The following is a 21,813-nucleotide window of genomic DNA, read 5'->3' as shown; positions in this document are numbered from 1 at the left end:
GACTTATTTTTATTTTATTTATATTTTTTGAGTGAAATAAGACTGTCTTTATGCATTTTTAAAAACTTTTTATTTAAATTTCAGTTAATTAGCATACAATGTAATATTCGTTTCAGATATACAATTTATGATTCAACACTTACATACCTGTTTTTAGTCTTTGACTTATTATTAAAAAAGCTGCTATAGCATTCACAGACATATCTTTTTATTTCTCTTGGGAACAAACTAGAAGCAGAATTCTTGAGTCATGTGATGGGTGCACATTTAATTTCATAAGAAATTCCCAGCTTTCTAAAGTGCTAGTAACTGTCTGGTAACTGTCTCACATTCATATCAGCGATGAATGAATATTTTGGATTCTCTAAATCCTTGCCAATGTTTGATGTTTTCAGGCAATTTAATTTTAGTCATTTTAATGGAATGTTAAGGGAAGTTTTAATATTTATATTCCTATGATTAATAATTTTGGACATTTTAGATAAGAAGTAAAAATGATGAGATACACTTTTAAAAATTGATCAAAAAATCAATTATTTTGATCAGTATTAAATATGTTTTTTATTAGTAGACATTCATTATCTATTCTGTATATAATTTCTTGTTTGATATCCACAGGGTGAATATATTTTTAAGTCTATGGATTAATTTTTATTTTCTTATTAGTGTCCTATGGTGAACAAAAATTTTTAATTATTATGATTATTAATCAACATTTTGTCTTTTATGTTTTACGCTGTTGTATCTTGTTCAAGAATTCCTTGTTTACATTGAAGCTGTGAAGATGCTACCCTGCATTTTATTCTAGAAACTTTGTTTCTGGCTTTTACATTTAGGCCTATCACCCACCCCAAATTAGTTTTTTGATTATAGAGAGAAGTAGGGTTAAAAGTTCATATTTTTTCATGTTTCTTCAGTTGTTTCAGCACTATTTGTTCAAAAGACTTCTTTTCCTCATTGAATAGCCTTGGAGCCTCTGTCAAACATTAACTATTCATATATGTTTTGAATTATTTGAGCAGTTTAAGTGGTTCTATTCATCTGTCTACATATTTCTTTTTTTATCAAAAATATTTTTTAAAGATTTTTAAAATAAATTTGTAACATTTATTTATTTTGAGAGAGAGGGAGAACATGAGTGGGGTAGGGGCAGAAAGAGAGGGAGAGAGAATTCTAGGCAGGCTCCATGCTGACATAGCACAGAACCCTACGTGGGACTCAAACTCACAAACTGTGAGATCATGACCTGAGCCGAAGTAGAATACTTAACCCACTGAGCCACCCAGACACCCCTGTCTATAGGTTTTTTTAAAAAATTTTGAGTATAGTTGACACACAACATTACCTTAGTTTCAGGTGCACAACATGGTGATTCAACTTCTCTATATGTTATGCTATGCTCACAACAATTGTACCTACCACCTGTTACCATTCAATACTATTACAATATCACTGACTAGATTTCCTAGGCTGAGATCTTACCATTTACAACATCATGAATTGACCTAGAGGGTGTGAAACTAAGTGAAATGAGTCATACTGAGAAAGATAAATACCATATAATTTCACTCATACATGAAATCTAAAAAATAAGACAAATGAATAAACAAACAAAAGCAGAATCAAACCTATAAACACAGAGAAGAAACTAATAGTTGCCAGAGGAAGAGGTTGGGCAAAGTGGGTGAAGGGGTAGGGAGCTAATAGACTTCCACTTATGGAATGAATCAGTCACAGGAATGTTTGTCTATATTTATAAAAATACCATAATTACTATAGCATAATAAATCTTTAAATGAGGTGCGTTCTCTCTACTCCTTCTTCAATATTGCTTTAACTATTATAGATCTTTTGTATTTACACATACATTTTGAAATCACCTTGTCAATTTATTTAAAAAAAATGTTTGGGATTTAGATTGGATTGTATTGGTCTTAAGATCAATTTGGAGAGAATTGATACCATAATCAAAAGACCTTCTGCATCACTAACATGACATATTTCTCAATTTAAGTCTTCCTTAATTTTTCTCTGTTTTTCTTAAGTTTGTAGAATAGAGAATTTGCACATCTTTGTTAAATTTATTCCTAAATATTTTAGGTTTCTGATGCTATTGTGAATGAAAATTTTAAATGAATTTTAATTTTGATTTTCCAACTGTTTGCTACTAACACCTACAAATATAATTATTTTTTTACATTTACCTTTATCTAGTAACTGCCAAATTGGTTGATTCTAGAGGTTATTTTTCATATATTCAGATTTTTTATGAACAATTACATCATCTATAAATAAATACAATTTTATTTATTTCCTTCCAATATTTATGCCATTCTCTTTTTCTTAGTTTATTTGATTTAGTAGTAAATGTTGACTGGAAGTAGACAGAAAAGAAATTTTTGGGTTTTTTTATAGTCCTTTTTTAAATTAAATGTTGGCTGCAGCTTTTCATGGGTAATTTCATATTGAGAAAATTTCTTTCTACCCCTAGTTTGCAAAGAACTTTATTTTTGATTGTTTAATTTTATTGAAATTTAATTTTATTGAAAGTTTAATTTTATTGAACGCTTTTTATGTATCTATTTGGATGATCATATAGTTTTCCCCTTTATCTTTTATAAATTACTAATATTTTAAAAACGTTCCAATGAGGAGTAGATAAATCTCACTAGATCATGATACATTATAATTTTTATCCATTGCTGACTTTATTTGGCTAATATTTTAATAAGAATTTTTGTTCATGAGGGATTTTTAAAAATTTTTTCAACACATTTATTTTTGAGAGAGTGAGAGAGAGAAAGAGCATGAGCGGGGTAGGGCCAGAGAGATAGGAGACACAGAATCCAAATCAGCTCCTGGCTCTGAGTTGCCAGCACAGGGCCCTATGCTGTACTCACACCCACAGGCCATGAGATTGTGACCTGAGCCAAAGGAAGATGCTTAGTTGACTGAGCCACCCGGGCGCCCCTGTTCATGAGGGATTTTTGATGGTACTTTTCATTTCTTATAATATCTTTGTCAGATTTTGTATTAGGGTAATTCTGTATTCATGAAGGATTTGTGATATGTTCTCTCTTCTTCCATTTTATGGAATGGTTGTGTAACTATTATTTATTTCCTAATAAAGAAGTCCTTGGTAGAATTTACTGCTGAAGTAATCTTTATGTTTTTTTTTTTTCCTTGTGGCACAGTTTTGAAAATCAATTCAGTTTCTTTACTGGATAGATATTGGGCACTTCAGATTTTCTGTATCTTCTTGAATCCATTTTGGTAAAAAAAATTTAAGGAGTTTATGCACAGATTTTCTATATCTTTTGTGTTAATTTTAGTAAGGTTCTGTTTTTTAAAGAATTTTATCTATTTTTTCCAAGTTGGTAAATTTATTTTTATGTAGTTGTTTATAATATTCTTTTACTATACTTTTAATATCTTTAATATCAGCAGTGAGATTTTGATATAATAGTTTAAGCCTCTCCCTTTATCTTCACCATTTAATTATTTTTTATTGTATACTTGATATTTTGAATATGTTTTAGAGTAGTTAGAATTTGTTATCTTTTTTTAATGTTTCCAGTTTTTATTTACATTCGTTAGTTAACATATAGTATAATATTAGTATCAGGTGTAGAATTTAGTGATTCATCACTTCCGTGCAACACCTAGTGCTGACCACAAGTGCTTTTCTTAATCCCCACCACCCATTTAGCCCATACCCCACCTACCTCCCCTCTAGTACCCTAGGTTGGTTCTCTATTGTTAAGTTATTGTTTGCCACCCTTTCTGTTTTATGTTCTTTCCCCTATGTTCATCTGTTCTGTTTCTTAAATTCCACATATGAGTGAAATCATATGGTATTTCTCTCTTCTGAAGTATTTTTCTTAGCATCATATAACCTAGCTCCATCCACAACATTGCAAATGGCAAGATTTCATTCTTTTTTATGGCCGAGTAATATTCCATTTTATATACATACTACAACTTCTTTATCCATTCATCAGTCGATGGACATTTGGTCTCTTTCCATAATTTTCCATATTGTTGATAATGCTTTTTGAGGAAACTCCATACTGTTTTCCAGAGTGGCTGCACCAGTTTGCATTCCCACCAGCAGTACACAAGTGTTCTTCTTTCTCCATATCCTTGCCAACATCTATTGTTTCCTGTGTTGTTAATTTTAGACATTCTGACAGGTATGAGGTGGTATTTCATTGTAATTTTGATTTATATTTCCCTGATGATGAGTAATGTTGAGCATCTTTTCATATGTCTGTTAACCATCTATATGTCTTCTTTAGAAAATGACTATTTGTGTATTCTGCCCATTTCTTAACTGGATTATTTGGTTTTTTGTTTTGCTTTGGTTTTGGTTTTTGGGGTGTGTGTGTGTGTGTGTGTGTGTGTGTTGAGTTTGATAGGTTCTTTATAGATTTTGGATACTAACCCTTTATCAGATATTTCATTTGCAAATATCTTTTCCCATTCTGAATGGTACCTTTTAGTTTTGTCGATTGTTTCCTTCCCTGTGCAAAAGCTTTTTATCAATAGTTCATTTTTGCTTTTGTTTCCCTTGCCTCTGGAGGTGTGTCTAGTAGGAAATTGCTATGGCCAATGTCAAAGAGATTGCTGCCTGTATTCTCCTTTAGGATTTTGATGGCACCCTATGTCACATTTAGGTTTTTTATCCATTTTGAATTTATTTTTGTGTATGGTGTAAAAAAGTGGTCCAGTTTCATTGTTCTGCATTTTGCTGTCCAGTTTTCCCAATACCATTTGTTGAAGAGACTATTTTTTCTCCATTGGATATTCTTTCCTGCTTTGCCTAAGATTAGTTGACTATATATTTGTGGTCCGTTTCTGGGTTTTTTATTCTGTTCCATTGATCTGTGTGTCTGTTTTGTGCCAGTATCATACTGTCTTAATGACTACAGCTTTGTAATATAGCCTGAAGTCTGGAATCGTGATGCCTCCAGCTTTTCTTCTTATGAAGAGTATTGATTCTTGTTCTAGCAAACCACGAAATTACAGCCTGATTACCTTAAACTATGAAGGATATATATTTTTTTTCTTACTCTTAGGATGAATCCTTTAGTTCTAATATGTTTTTTTCCTACAAGGTAGTCATTCTGGACTTTAATATGAATTCACAATTATTTACCAAGGCTAACAATGTAGGACTAAATCTTCAAACTCTAGTCTTTATTCTTTCTTGTTAGCCTTTAATTTTTGCTTTTTAATAGGTTCCTCAGAGTTCCTTCCATCCCCACAAACTCGTTTCATTTCAGTCAAGACTTTCATGGGAGTTAACATGCAATGTTGAGGTCTTCCACTCTATGGCTGTCTTCTCTCCTGGTTATTCCTCCTCTCTTTCAGGTTTTATTGGAAGCTCTAAAATCCATTCTTGAAAGCTTGAACCAGAAAACCATGGCTCTCTTTTTGAGTTCTAGCCAAACTGTAGCACATGGACTGTGGACTGTACTCAGGAGAAAAGCTCTGTAAATGTGGAATTTACCCAGGACAGTTCTCTTCTTTGAAAAGTATAATCATCTTAAGTTTCTGCCTACTACTGGAAGTATTTTATTGTGACACGAATGTAAAGTATTCAAATAAATATAATATAAATATAATAAATTCAAATAAAATAAATACATTGTATTATTATATCCATTTGCCCCATTCATTAGCAAAATGAGCATTTTGGAGTGGAAATTTTTACAAATATAACTTTTTCTTGTAGAAAGCAAATTGTTAAATTAATTCTGGCAACTAAAACAGAATTCCAACAAATTCAAAAGATGTAATATAAATTATTAAGAAGAATCAAACAGTTGTACAAAATAAGCTTTGAATGTGTTTCCCGTTTAGTCTGATTGTTAAATATTTAGCCATGATGAAAAAGTATTTTTGCTAAAAAATATCCAAACTCTTGAGGAATCTTCATCCAATAAATGCAGAACTTGTTTGCCACCTAACATTACCTTTGGTCTCAAACTTATTTCCCTTGGTTTGTAAATGCAGGTATTCTTTATTTCCCTCCACATGAGGCTACAAAGTCATAACTTTGATGATATTTATATTGTGTCTTGTCATCTCATGCTCCTACATTTAAAAAACAATAATCATCATCAGGAACATGGCAGCAGAAGGTAAACTCTACAAATACATACTCAGTTTTCTACATTGTTCTCTTTCTATAAGACTCTTAACTTATCCCTGCAATTCTATTCTGAGTTAGACCAGAATCCACAGAGTACTCTTGCAGCCCAATGTTTACTCACTCTACCTTCTCCCTGTGTGTTTGCACTAGAAATATATTTCACACTGAATCTGCCCATAGTGCTCAGTTAAGAGCTGTGAAGAAAAGACAGTGCTGAGTTGAGCATGCTTACACTTATAGCAGAAAGAGAATTGATTCAAATGAACAAGTAAATATTACTACCAAGTAATACATGAGATGCAAAATGTAGAGAGAAGTGTAATAGAACTTGGGAATACTGAGAGACCACTTGGACCTCAGCTAGGTCTTAAAGGACATATATTGGTGGGACGAGAAGCCCGGAATAAAGGAAATAATTTTTAGATGAGGGAGTTTAGCTTGGGCAAAAGTAGAGAGAGAGAAAAAGAATGTGGGGAAAATAAAATGAGTAATCTTGGCTAATTGTAGAGGGCCCATCGAGGGAAAGAAAGAGAGATACTACATTCTATGACTGAAAATATGTACAAGGTCTGCATTGTGTATTTCACAAACTTTTTCACACACAAAAAAGCAATTCATATCTTTATCATACTTACTATTTTAAAAGTTTCTATTTATGAAAACTAATATTTAGGAGTGATCTTGTTGGAAAATAAATTAAAATTGTATCTTCTCTGAGCAAACAACTTTTGATGGCTAAGCTGAACTCTGACTGTGTGGGCTAGGTCAGTACTGGAACACTGAAATTTTATTTTCAGTGATCACACCAGATGCTTTACAAAATTAATCCAACTCATCAGAATCTCTAGGATGAACCATTAAATCAGTAAATGATGGGTAGGTGGGGCTTTCCTAACAGGCAATTTTTTTTTTTTTTTTGTCAATCATTTGATAGAATGTGTGGTAAATGGATGAAAGAATGGAGGTCTTAAAGGAATTTTAAAGATAGCTCTACAGACATAAGATGGCTCCAGTTATTGGGACAGAGAATTAACAAAGTTGTAATTTTTTGTTACTTGAAATAAGCATACAATATTGAGGACATATTTTTAAATAATCTCAAAAAATGATTTGCTATTATGTCAATTTATTGTAATTTGAATATTCTCTTTTGAATAGTCAGTGTTAGTATAATAGATTTAATAGATTCAACATTAACATCAAAAGAAAAGATAAAGTGTTCATATTTAAAAATTCAACACTTCAACCCATTCAAATTAATATTTATTAAACACCTATGTTATATAAACCACTGGGTTTTTTTTTTTATTTTGTAGATAAACAAAGATGGGAAACTTTGTGTTTATTCTCTTTGTGTAGTCTTTGTTTTCTCAATCTAATGATGAAGACAGAATGCTCATTTTATTGAGTGATAGGCAGAATGTGATTAAGTGTCGTAAGAGGGCAAATAAAATGTTACGGGATCACAAACAGTAGTAAAAGTAGTGGTAGGAGAGGAATTGTGGAAAGAGAGCAGAGAGGAATTCTTTTGCTTTGGGTCAGGTTCTGTGCTAAACATTTTATACACATTATTTCATTGAATCTTATTAATAATTTTATGCTATAAGCACTATTATGTCTTTTTGTTAATGAAAAACCTTTTAAAATGAGGCTCAGTGGGGTTAAGTAACTTCTTAAAACACTTCTCCAACTGGAACGCTCACACACTCAGATTTTTCTGACTTTAGAAGGTCCTCTTAAACACTGCACTATACTGCCTCCTAGGGGAACGTTTCATGGAGATAGTGTAAATATAACCTCACATGAGGTAAAGATGAGGATAAGGGCGTTCTCCAAAGTCAAGAGTATGAGACAGAACAGTGTTTGTCCAGAAAATGCTAACAGTATAATAAGCTCAGAGTGTCATGTGCAAGACTTTGGGCAAGAAGTATAACATACATGCTTTGCATACAGAATAAAGAATAAGACTAGACTGGCAGAACCTAAAGTACCAGGAAAGAAGATTGGACTTTACTAGGTACATTGAGACTCCTTTCCTATGGACAGAGCAGTATTAGAATTACCTTTTTGAGGGACTTTAAGTCAGTATCTCCCCTTTTCTAGATCTCATATCCACATTTCTTTACGGTAATCACAGCATTTCAGAATGTCTTGAAACAATTAGTCTTTTCAAATTTTCCAAAAATCACTTTGATAAACAGAAAGAAATGGACAAAGAAATTGTCATACTATTCAATTAAGAATCCTCAGCCATTGATTCATATATGTGATCTGTTGAACATAGTTCATTCTATGTTAAAAATCTTTCTCACAGTAAACTAAAGAAATAAAAACCTGCCTCAATGCCTTTCACCGTAGCAGAGTTCATCTTTTATTTTTCAAATGTACAACTGATACATTGCTTGCTTTTCCAAGCCGTATATGGATGGTTGAAAAACTTTTTAGTTTTTCTGTTTTCAGATTTCTGTAGAAATCCCATCAGCCTCAGGTACTCTATCACATGCTAGTAGCAATAGTTTAATGCGATAGGTGATGCTCCAACTCCATTTCTGCTTTTCTTTAAAAAATAATAATGGAGAATAGAAATGTCATAGTTTTCCAGCTGATTAAGTGCCAAACACTCCTGCCCATTTCCTGGGTTATAGAATTTTCTGGTATCTAACATAGCTTGCTGATTGCTTTCAAGTCCTTTATAGAATTGTCTTTTTCCTGTCAGTCTGCCTTAGAATCATTAAATCTGAATTATATGTGACTTCTGAACTCATCCTGGTTCAACTCCATCATGTTAGACATAAGCAGTCTGATGGTAAGAAAGATGAAACAAATAACCGTAACCTCCTAGTTGGTCAGTGCTCACCTGGAACTTGAACCTGAGTTCTCAAGTTACACTATGTTACAATTCTCTTCCAATCACCTGCTCTTCTTGCAGTTTGGGTCATGTTCTCACCATCAAATCTTTTATGCCATAAAAGTTTTTTTTTTTTTTTTAATGAGATGTACCCTTTTTTTTTAATGTTTATTATTTTGAGAGAGAGTGGGGGGAGGGGCAGAATGAGAGAGAGTGAGATAATCCCAAGCAGGCTCTGCGCTGTCAGTGCAGAGCCTGACGCAGGGCTGGATCTCAGGAACCATGAGATCATGACCTGAGCCGATATCAAGTCTAACACTTAACCAGCTGAGCCACCGAGGCACCCCGGCCATAAAGGTTTGATGTTGCTTCCATATTTTAGTGTAAATGCTACAATGAACATAGGAGTGCATATGTGTTTTCAAGTTAGTGTTTTCATTTCCTTCAGTTAAAGACCTAGAAGTGCTGGATTGTATGTGGTACACACGCACACACACGCACACACACACACACCACATATACACACAGATACATATATACATATATACACAATGAGTATTACCCAGCCATATAAAATAATGAAATCTTGCTGTTTGAGACAACATGGGTGGACCTAGAGGGTATTATGCTAAGTGAAATAAGTCAGACAGAGAAAGACAAATACCATCTGACTTCACTTATAAGGTGGAATCTAAAAAAAAATAACAAACAGACCAAACAAATAGAAACAGACTCATAGAAACAGAGAACTGATGGTTGCCAGAGGGGAAGGGGTGAGGAGGATGGACAAAATAGGTGAAAGGAATTAATAAGTACAGTCCTCCAATTACAAGATAAATAAAACACAGGGATGTATACAACATAGGGACTACAATCAATAATATTGTAACAAATTTGTATGGTGGCAGATGGCAACTAGACTTATTATGGTGACCACTTCATAATGCATATAAATATCAAATCACTATGTTGTATACCTGACACTGAAACAACACACTGTTGTATGTCACTTATTTTTTAATTAAACATTCTTTTAAAATTTAAAAAAGGTTTGGGGACACCTGGGTGGCTCATTTGACTAAGCGGCCAACTCTTGATTTTGGCTCAGATCATGATCTTATGGTTGGTAAGATCAAGCCCTGCGTCTGGCTCTTTGCTGACAGCGCACAACTTGCTTGGGATTCTCTCTCTCCCTCTCTTTGCCCCCTCCCAGCTCACACCTTCTTTCTCTCTCTCTCTCTTTCTAAAAATAAAGACACTTAAAAAAAAAGGCATTGTTGTTGAAGGTATGAATTAAGTAAACCATAAAATAGCTCATTCTGCCCAAGAAATTTTTTTGAAAAATTTTAACTTCCGGTAAAAATGTAACAAGTATACAATAAACATACACATACCTTTTACCTAGGGTCATCAATTCTCAATATTTTTTCTTTCTTTCTTTCTTTCTTTCTTTCTTTCTTTCTTTCTTTCTTTTTTCTCCCTTTCGCTCTCCCTTTCTCTCTCCATCTCTATGTACAGATATGCACATATATGAGACATATCCATACATTTATACATATACACATGTATATATGCACATATATATTCAAAAGTTTATATACATATATTTTCTCTGACACTGACAAATGTTTCAGACATCATGAAAATTCACCTCTAGGTACTTTATTATGTTTTTACTCCTCCCCCCTCTTCCCAAATTCTCTTACTTTACAATAATACGGTTATTACACTTATAAAATATAAACTGATACAGTATTATTATCTATTTACCATCTATATTCAAATTTGTTTTTATTCTAGTAATGTATTTTATATCTATTTCTTTTTCCTTCCAATTCAGTATCCAATCAAGGATCAACATTGCTTTAGTTATCATTTCTCTTTAGTCCTCTTGCATCTAATAGAATTCTACATTTTTTTTTCCTAAAAGTCCTTCATGACATTGACATTTTTGAAGACTCTAAGCCACTTGTTTTGCTGTTTGGATTTGTCTGATTTTTTCCTCATGATTACCATCAGGTTAAAGCTTTTTTGGCAGGAACATCACCGAAATGGTATTGCATCGTTCTCAGTGCATTAGTTCAAGAAGTTCATCACTGGTTCACCTAGGTAAGGTGATGTGTAATTGACAAAAGTCTGTTAAGCAGTTAAATGTTTTCTAGATTCTAAGGTTGCTGTACAGCACCTATCAGATTGTCTACATGTTTCAGTTTTATACTCTGTATATATTAAAAATTTAAAACACTGGTTACATAGTGAAATATCCCATTTTTAGTATCTTATATTGTATCCTCAAGACTAAATTTTTTGAATCTTCACTTCCTTCATACCACAGATTAATATATTCTGAAGTTTGCAATTCATTATTTGTATGCTTCCGCTTCCTAACAAGAGATTTTTCAGTATTTCTTATATGCCTTCACTTGCTATTGTGGTGGAAAGCATGTCTTTCAAGGTCATTTCTTTGCATTACCATTTCTGCTAACCCAATAAAATTAAGTATCACTAAAGGGCTAATATCTTGAGCATTGTTGCAGTCATGACGTATTAGGGTTCTCAACCCACTAATAATATGTTTTCATAAGTATAATATGCAGAAGATGCATAATGAAGTAAGTCGTGTTCTGTTAATGTTGCATTAAACATTGAGAAATTCATTAATAACATTATATTAAAGTGTAAGTTTCTGATTAACAATAAGCATAGGCATTGAAAACACCAAGAAGTATTGCCTTCTTTTCATAGAGTACAAATACAAGCACTTTGACATCTTCTGAAGTATTGCCATGGGGAATTAATTATCTCTCGTTGGTGTTATATTTTGACTTGTACTTAGTCTAACTGAATTATGTTTACTTGAATCTGATAACTTGAAGTTTTGATAAAAGATAGCTCTTTAAGATTACTTGCAGTCTCCTTTCAATACCATGTTGCCTTAGATAACCTTGTTTGGCAGTGTTTCATTAGGAGTACCCGGCACCATTTGGACCAAAGGAAGTTATTCCAAAAAAATAAAGAAAGAAAGAAAGGCATCCCTAACAGCTTGGGTGTTTAATCTTGCATCACACTAATTCCTTTGCCAAGATGGCTATCTTTCATTCAGGCTGCTTGCCATTGTACATTTCATGTGTCAGATTGAATCCACTCTTCAAAACTGACACATTTTTCTTGATCTCAGAGATTGATCAACATTTTCAAATAGAATAAGAAATTAATACTTTTTTCAGAGTAATTTTTTTCTCTTTGTCCAGTAAAGTCTGGAACTCTAAAAAGGACTCATTTGTTAGTAAAATATGATAAATTCTGTCTTTATACTGTGACCAAAAAATGAAAATACCATAATGGAAGTGTTTTTGCCTGTTGTTTCTAAGTAAAGGTTGCCAGTAATTTTTATTTATTGCAATTGTTATTATGATTATTATTATTACTGTTTTCTTCCATCATCCTATTTGCTAATATACCTCATTGAAGGAAGGGCATTAAGTAAGGCCATATGGGGAACCCACTCACTGCTGCATGCTTCTTGTAATGCATACATGTATCATTGGCAAATACAATGCCATCCCCAATAGTCACATTTCTGCATGGCTACCAGGGATGTTCTTCTGTGGGTGTTAATTAAGGAAGAATCACCACAACCACAGCTTCTTAACAACCTTGTCAGCTTCTAATAAAGTATTTCTAAAACATAATGTTCCCATGTGATGTAACCCCATAAACGAATTGAAACAGTCTTAGAATAATTTAATTTCATAATTTGGAAGGGTTATTTAGTCTAATGCTTCTTAGACCTGAGAGATAATCAGAATCATCTGGGGAACTCTTTTAAAATACATATTATCCAACCTCAGACCTACTGAATCAATATCCCCAGGAACCTGTGTTTAATTTGTAAAATTTGTTAAGCCTTCTAAGTAAGTTAGGGATGACATAAGGTCTAGCTCAATGTGCACAACCTTTTTTTCACGTCATAGCTCACACAGAAAGTTATATTAATACGGCACATTTGAAAGAAGGGCTGGGGCACCTCCGGAGATCCAGGCTCCAACCAGTTGCACCGAGGCTGGAAGGAGCAATATCTCGGCCCATCTATAACACATCTTTGGCTCATCTATCTTTCTGACAAACCAGATTAGGTAACAGGAAACTTTAGCAGTAGAAAACAGACTAGAGGGGGCTTACTTGCACAGCAGCACCATCATTCAACTCTACAATTGCTTCTCTTTCTGTTTTGCCTTAAGAGAGAGAATGCTATTAAAAGGATCCAAAGAGAAATTTAGAGCTGATGAAGAGTGTTAGGAATGTGTACTTATTAGACTTCTTCCCTTAAACAGTGGTAGAAACAGAGTTCACATTTGCAAAATTAAAAAAAAAATAATTTATCTGATCTCCTTCTATATATTTGGATTCTGCTTTCCATTGAAGGGCTGCATTTTCAAACAGGGTCTCTCCACATAACCTCCAGATGGTCACTGGCAGCTCTTAATGGGACTAGAAAAGGAAGGAAAGGTGATGTCCATATTGAAGAGATGTTAGGTACACCACTGTGATGTTTGTACTGAATGGAGAATATGTTATTTCTCATCATTTGATACCAGTTTACGCAAAGCCATGTGGCTAATAAGGACAGATTAAAGCTGTCCTTGAGTTTCTAGATAACAAAATTGATTGGGGTCCTAGAACAGCAGTGGCTTATGGGAGGTTTCTCACTCAAAAGATTTACACTCTACTAACTCAACACTAACTCTAGTATATTTCCAAGCTTAGGTTACATGTATTATAATATTATTATAAATTTATTTGTGCTTTAAGTTTTTATTTATTTCATATAACATTGGTTCCTTAAGTGAGAACATTTTTATTATAGAAAAATAGAAATATTTGAGTATTTTAATATTATAGAAAAATATTTTATTATGATAAAATAGAAAACATGCCCCATGTTGTCTGATTTTATGGAACACAAGGCTGTAATTAACCCATCAATATTTTCCTTGTGGTTACTCACCCAAATTAAAAGTAATTTACCGGGGCGCCTGGGTGGCGCAGTCGGTTAAGCCTCCGACTTCAGCCAGGTCACGATCTCGCGGTTCGTGAGTTCGAGCCCCGCGTCGGGCTCTGGGCTGATGGCTCAGAGCCTGGAGCCTGTTTCCAGTTCTGTGTCTCCCTCTCTCTCTGCCCCTCCCCCGTTCATGCTCTGTCTCTCTCTGTCCCAAAAAGAAATAAACATTGAAAAAAAAAAGTAATTTACCAAATAAATGGAATACTGAGGTTTATGAAGACCACCTCTACAGACATGAATGTGAAGTAGCATTAGACATTACTTGACCTGACAGAGTCTTAAGTGGATAAATAATCGAGCTGCTTTTAAAGGAATCGTCATCATAGGTCACCATACCTGGAAGACGCCCCCAGAAGGAGACTCCTAAACTCACTAGGCCCTCTTCAAGGGCACAGACTGTACACAGGAGTGAGAGCAAATCAAGGGACCCTTAATGAATCAGAATTGTCTGAGTTTGGTTTTTGCCATGATAATCCTGTACAGGAAAGTACAGAACATAATTTGTATAAATATATCTAATAGAATAGAATACCTATGATGACTCACAATGCATAAACTAATTATTCTTGATTACTGAGTTTAAGCTGTATTTTTAGAGACTTATAATAATATTTATGATGAATTCTAGTTTATTATTGTTACTTGAAGTATTTTTGCAAAGCATATATTAATTGAAAGTGTTCTGGGGCACCTGGGTGGCTCAGTCAATTGAGCATCCGACTTCAGCTTAGATCATGATCTTACAGGTTGTGGGTTTGAGCCCCTGCATCAAGCTCTGTGCTGACAGCTCAGAGCCTGGAGTCTGCTTCAGATGCTGTGTCTCCCTCTCTCTCTGCCCCTCCCCACTCATGCTTCTTTCTCTCTCTCAAAAATAAATAAACATTAAAAAAATTAAATTAAAAAAAAGAAAATGTTCTTATGGAAACCAACAAACACTAGTGAGCTCTGTTTTAAAATTTCACTCCTAAGCAAGCCCTCCTTTGGGTTTTGCCTGTGCCACTCCAGATTTACTAGGAAGATCCAGAATCCAATCCCAACAGAATGACTTTAGTTAAGCCATTACAGTTTTCTAAACTTCAGTTTCATCTTCTATAAAATGTGATCCATAACTATAATAACTATAATATTAACTGCATCACAGGATTGAAATAATAAAATTGTACATGACCTGATTCTTGTTTGGTACCATGTATAGCATGAATTTATTTTATATATTAACATTATAATAAACTATAAATATTCTTGAAATAAGGCCCCATCAAAAAAAATCATCAACATATATTTGAGGGTATAAAAGACATCTTTATTTTATTTTAGTTTCATTAATACTTTAAACACAGCACTTTAGCAGTTGCAAGCATATCACAAATGCATTAATTTATGTTATTCTTCAAAAATCCCATGAGACAAACTACTCAGGAGACTGGAATAGATTAAGATTGAGTGATTTTTCTCACAGTCATTAGGTTTTTACAAGTCACATGCTGCTATTACCACATGGCTCTATCACCCAAGGTTCTATAGGTCCTACATTTGCTCTGAAATGAAGCAACACAGCTCCTAGGAAAGTATCATCAATGCTGTTCATCTAATAATATCATATTATATAATAATGTAAAGCTTCTCTATTAAATGTATTTTTTTCCTTAAGATGTGTTAAATAAATTAGATTTCCCTGGTTCATTTATTGTAATCTAGTCACATTTAGCATGAGAGTGGGCACCCTTGTTTTGTTCTTGATCTTAGAGGCAAAGTTTTCAGCCTTTCACCATTGAGTATGATATTAGTTGTGTGGGCTTGTCATTTGTAGCCTTTATTATGTTGAGGTATATTCCTTCTATACTTAATTTGTTGAGAGGTTTTATTATGAATGAATGTTGAATTTTGTCAAATGCCTTTTCTGCATCTATTGAGATGATCATATAATTTTTATTTTTTATTCTATTAATATTATGAATCACATTTATTGATTTCCATATGTTGAACCATCCTTGCATTCCCATTATGAATACTACTTGATCCATGATACTTTTAATATGCTGTTGAATTTGGCTTGCTAGTATTTGGTTGAGAATTTTTGCATCTATATTAATCATGGATATCGGCCTATAGTTTTCTTTTCGTTTCTTTTCTTTTCTTTTCTTTTCTTGTAGTGTCCTTATCTGGCTTTGGCACCAGAAAAATATTGGCTTCATAAAATGAGTTTGGGAGTGTTCCTTCCTCTCCAATTTTTTTGGAAAAGTCTGAGAAGGATTGGCATGAATTCTTCTGCAAATGCTTAATAAGATTCATCCGTGAAACCATCTGGTCCTGGGCATTTCTTTGTTAGGAGAATTTTGATTACTGATTCAATCTTCTTACTCAGTTCTGTTTAAATTTTCTATTTCTTGATGATTTGGTTTGGGGAAGTTGTATTTTTCTAGGAATATTTTCATTTCTTCTAGGTTGTCCAGTCTATAGGTATAGAGTTGTTCATAGTAGTATCTCATGATCCTTTGTCTGTTGATCATGATGTTATTCATTTATTTTTCTCACCCAGAACACCTAAAACTCTGTATTAAAAACAAACAAGCAACACTAAAAACTTATATAAAGCCTGTCTCGGCTGTCAGTAAGGTAATGGAAACAAAGGAGGCCAGAAATTATAAGAAAGCATGATCCCCTAGGTGTAAACCAGTGTTATAATCTGCTTTTGCTTGAGGCACCAGCCAACCCTAGAGGCTAGAATCTATGTTGTAAATTGTCAACTACAAAGAAGTGACAGGATACAAAGTCTTCAGCTCTAGGAGGATGGAAGTTCAGGCTCATGTCTTGAATTAAGACCCAAGGTTCCCAAAAGTGTGGAGCAATAGGAGCTTTCATGCCCTGTTGAGAAGAGTATAAATTCATGCATACATTTAAGAAAACTAACATTAACTAAAAGCTGGTCATGTTTATATCCCACAATGGAGTATGATCCCTCTTAAATATTCAACTCAAGGAAAATCTTACTTATATGCATAATGGAGACATATAAAATAATGTCCATAGCCACATTGTAGTTTAACAGCCCCCCACTTGAAACACACCAAATATCCACCAGTGGTAAAATGGGTAAATAAATTGTCCTCTATTTAATGTGCTGTTCCTTTTTTTCATTCGTGTCAAATAAGCAGATATTGATTGATAGATGTCAGTAACAATAGCAGTCTTCCACCATACAGAAAATCATTACAAATTGGTTTTGTGAAATATATATTTAAAAAGTACAAGCAATGTTTAGGTGTTACCACCTAGCACTTTTCAAGTGCTGATAAGGTGCCAAAATGCTTGTTAGTGTTCTGATTCTCTTTGCACATTCATGAAGGGATTCACATGTTGAGAAATGAGAGTCAATGACATCTTCTTTCTCATCACAATCACCAATTCTCCTCCTACCCCTTGCCATAATAGCTCCTTGTAAGGTTGACTTTTAAGTAAAAAATAAAGACAATTTAAAAACTTGGAAAAATCTTAAAGCATTATGGACAGTTTTTAATGCAATTTTTCAGCAGGAAACCCCAAATATAAAGTAAATTACAAAGAAAGCCATTATTAAGTAAATTTTTCTATGTAAAAACATTTATACTTCTGATCTATTCATATCTCTCCTATAAATGACAATTTCTATAACATCATAGGATATAAACACATGTATTCTTAGCAGTGTAATATGCCACCATTTACACAGATATGACTGGGTGTTGTGTGTGTGTGTGTGTGTGTGTGTGTGTGTTTATCACCAGGCTCCATAGCTTTCCTGCCTGTTCACTACATATCTTTCTCTATACCTGTTCTTTCTCCTCACAGGGTTTCTAGCTCCTACTTTTCACCATAAAGTTATCAATATCTTCTTGGGTTCACTTCCCTCTGTAAAGAACTTAGAATTTATAGCCCATCACATGAAACACACTCAAGTTAAGATATTTGCTTCATTAACTTACCCTATAGAATATCTATGATATTTGCCTGGCAAAATTACAAATCTATATCCATCTGATTCTCCTGTGATTCTGAACTCTGCTGAGAAATTCATTCAACCAGGCATATTTGAACCATTGAAAATAGCTGGTCTCCAACTCTGGGCCCTCAGTGCTGCTCAGTAATAATTTATGTTTTCCTAGTGAGGTCTTTTTCAATTTTCCACAGTGACAATTTCAGATCTCCCATTCTCCTTGCACCTCTGAGCCCATCACGTCCATTTTACTCAGAGCAGATGACCTCATCCCTTAATAGACAGAGAATGTAGAAGACATCAGATTAGAAGTCTCTCAACTTCTTGCCATTAAAGCTATAAATTACCTCTACCTATCTACCTTCTTTACTTCTCTTTGAGCATTTTGCAAGGAAAGTAGCATGATTTCTCTTGTACAAATTGAGCTTCACTGTGCTCTGGCCCCCAGCTTCTTCATCTATTTGGGCAAGTTAATCCAATCAATCACCAACTCTATGACTGCCACTCCTCCTTCTTGTATATCCAGATTCTTTGTTGTAATGGATCCTTCTCTTGAATATTTAAGGATAGGTTCCATTGTGTAATGGTGAGCACTCTGGACTCTGAATATTTAAGGATAATCATCTTTTAAAAGTAGCTCTTAATTTTCATTCTCATATTCCTCCTCCAGCTAATGCCAACTTGGTCGTTCACTGAGAGTCATATTACTACATTCTTTGATTCCCCAGCTCTCACCTTTATCACCATTCTTTGGTATTCTATTCATCCTTTTCTTCCTCTCTCCATATCCTAACCATACACATTCTTGGGATGCTATTTTGGTTCCTTTCTTTCTCTCCACTCTATACTCTTTGCTTATGTGATCTCTTCTTTCAGGGCTTTAACAAGCATTTAAGTAGAGATTATGCCCAAATCCTCAACCTAAATAAAATCTGTACATCTTCTCTATCTGGAAGACCAAGAACACTTCAGTTCAGTCTGTCCATAACTTAATTTAATATCTGCACAAGCAAAGCTGAGTTTTCATTCTTTATCCTCAGAGAATGGTATCACCCTCTAACCAATTTTCCAGGCAAGAAATTGCTCTTCATCTCTACAGCCATTCACTAGTACAAGCTATTGTAATTTCCTTCCAGAATTATAGATAAAACCCCTGACTGGCTTTTATGCATCTAGTATTGCCATTCTTCAGATATTCATACTGAAGCCAGAGTAATCCTTTCAAAGAGTGCAACTACTCCCATCACTCCCCCATCTGAAACCTCTGTCTCCACACTGACCTCTGATATAATCCTAACTCATTTTCAGAGTTTACAAAGTCCTGAATGATGTGATTCAGGCAGCTTCCTCTCACATTACCTTCTCTTTATAGTCTATAATAAACTTTTAATTTTTCATTTCTAAGGTGTGTAATGTATCCCTTTACCTCTGAAGCTTTATAAACTATTCTTCAGTGTGGAATAAGTTTTCCTCAGTGACCCACAGAAAACTAGCCTTCTCCTCTGAAAGCACATATTGCATTGTAGAATTACCTCTTTTCTTGCCTGTGCCTTCTGATAAAGGTCCTGGGACAAAAGCCAGGCAAAGCTTGTTTAACTCCATATCCCTAGCACCTACCAGAATTTCTGTCATATAGCTGGCCACTCAACCTACACTTGTAAAATGGAATCTAACCTGCCTGGTTCTTTCTATAACACCATATTTCTGAGTTTAAATACACATATTAGGTATTAAATAAATGATTATTAACTGGGTGCTTATTGAAAGTTCTTTTTCTAGACCAACTGTGACTGAAATAATCTCATTTCAGGTTACAGACATAATATTTTTCCTTAGCTAATTCAAACTCTGTCAGGTGGCTCATAGGCTTTTCCTTCCTTATGTTAAAAAGAAAAGATATATACCTTGTCATGTCAAAATCTGTGTAATCAAATATATCCACTCTCCTCCTTTCCGGGATCTTCCTTTTTAAACTATATTCATTAGTTCATTCAGACTCTTTCTTCCGGTTACATTTTATGTTTTTGTTAATTTTACCTACATCCAAGTTGTACTTGCCAATTTACCCATATCCATGTTATACCCCCGATTTAGATGATTAGAAAATAAAGGACCTGGATCAATCTAAAGAAGAGGAGAGGGACCAGAAAATCTAAAAATTGAGGTTTTCTTTACAATATTGTGAATTTCTTGAGGAAAAAGCTATGTCTTATATATTTCATATTCTTAAGACCCAACGATTGTCAAGCTTATATTAGTTGTTAAATAAATGTCTGTTGAATGACTATCGGTTTAATGTCCTTGAATTTAGACTAGTTTCTGTTGGGTGACCCTCGTCAAGTTATATTTCAAATGAAAGGAAGATCAATTAATTTTAAAGTCTTTCTAAGTTCCAAAGTCTAAAATGCTATTATTTCAATTCTCTACAATATGACCTTCCCTGCTTTACAATTTAACATTTTCTCTTTGTAGAGCTCTGATGGAGGAAAAGGAATTGTTCATCAAACAAATGTTGCAGTAAAATGAATCTATTATAATTTAACCAGATATTAATTTCACAAACTCTTTTCCCACTGTAATTCAATCTTTGTGGGATGGGGTTAGTATATTAGAAGATGATGCTGGTGATGATGATTTGAACTGGCTTACTGATTGCAATGAGCTTGTGATTTTGTGGTATTTGGAGTAAAATTTAATTAACACATTTAGAAGCAAAAAAAATTGAATACTAAAGTTTTTATATGTAATGTATGTGAAATACTGAAATCCTTAGTAAATGTTAGAACTTAATTTGGAACACACTATTTTTCCACATACAATATAACAATACAAGGGGGTCTAAATTATTGCATTTATTTTAGATAGACATTTGCTTTTTAGTCTATGCTGGTAGTAGAGCTATGTAACCATGGGAAGCACCTTCTCTTGTTGGCAGGGCAACAAAATCACCAAGATGCTAGTTTATAATTGTGAGCTTGAAAAAATGGTAGGGACATTCATATTCTGAGCAATCCCCAGGGTAACCATGGATAAATTGAATATACAGACATCCACAGAGTTGCTAGGTGTGTTTGGTGGAAAATGCATCTTCATGTCGTTTCTATGGCAATCATAAATAAATCTAACTACTCTGAAATCAACAGAGCAGCTGCCCATACAAACACATATGTTCAACAAAATCTGGAGAGTTTCAGAATGCATCAGTAGTTTGGTTCTAGGCAGGCTTGTTTACAATAACAGAGTAAGTTATTTAGTAACATTCACTTCCTATGTCAACTCCTAAAGCATCATTTTAGATTTGACTTTGTTCATGTTCAATAAGGATTTTAAAGAGAGGACTGATGAAGTTAATCTCCAAGTAGAAGGACTGGCTGGCTCAATATTTTCTCCATTTACCAATCTAAGAAATGGGGGGGGGTGAGAAATTGATCCTTTGGGGAAAAAAAGGTAATTGGTCCAGCACTCATTTCATTCAACAACAAAACAACTATTTATTATTATTACTCTTGTTATTATCTTGTTAATATAAGACAAACTTTATGTTAATTACATTATAGCTTATTTATTCCTCACAACAACTCTATGAATTATGTGGTATTGTTACTCCATTTCATAGAGAAAAAATAGGCCCAGAGAAATTAAATGATTTGTCCAGGTCACGCAGCTAGTTAGAGGAAAACTAGGATTTGAACACAAGCAAGCTTTTAGAATTTATGATTGAGAAAACTTTTCCAAGTGGTACATAAAAACTTAATGCTAGAAAAGAGAAGATT

The sequence above is a fragment of the Lynx canadensis genome, chromosome B2, assembly GCF_007474595.2.
Source record: "Lynx canadensis isolate LIC74 chromosome B2, mLynCan4.pri.v2, whole genome shotgun sequence".
In the NCBI taxonomy this organism is placed as follows: Eukaryota; Metazoa; Chordata; class Mammalia; order Carnivora; family Felidae; genus Lynx; species Lynx canadensis.
The sequence above is the reverse complement of the archived record's forward strand: the minus strand, read 5'-3'. Positions refer to the sequence as shown.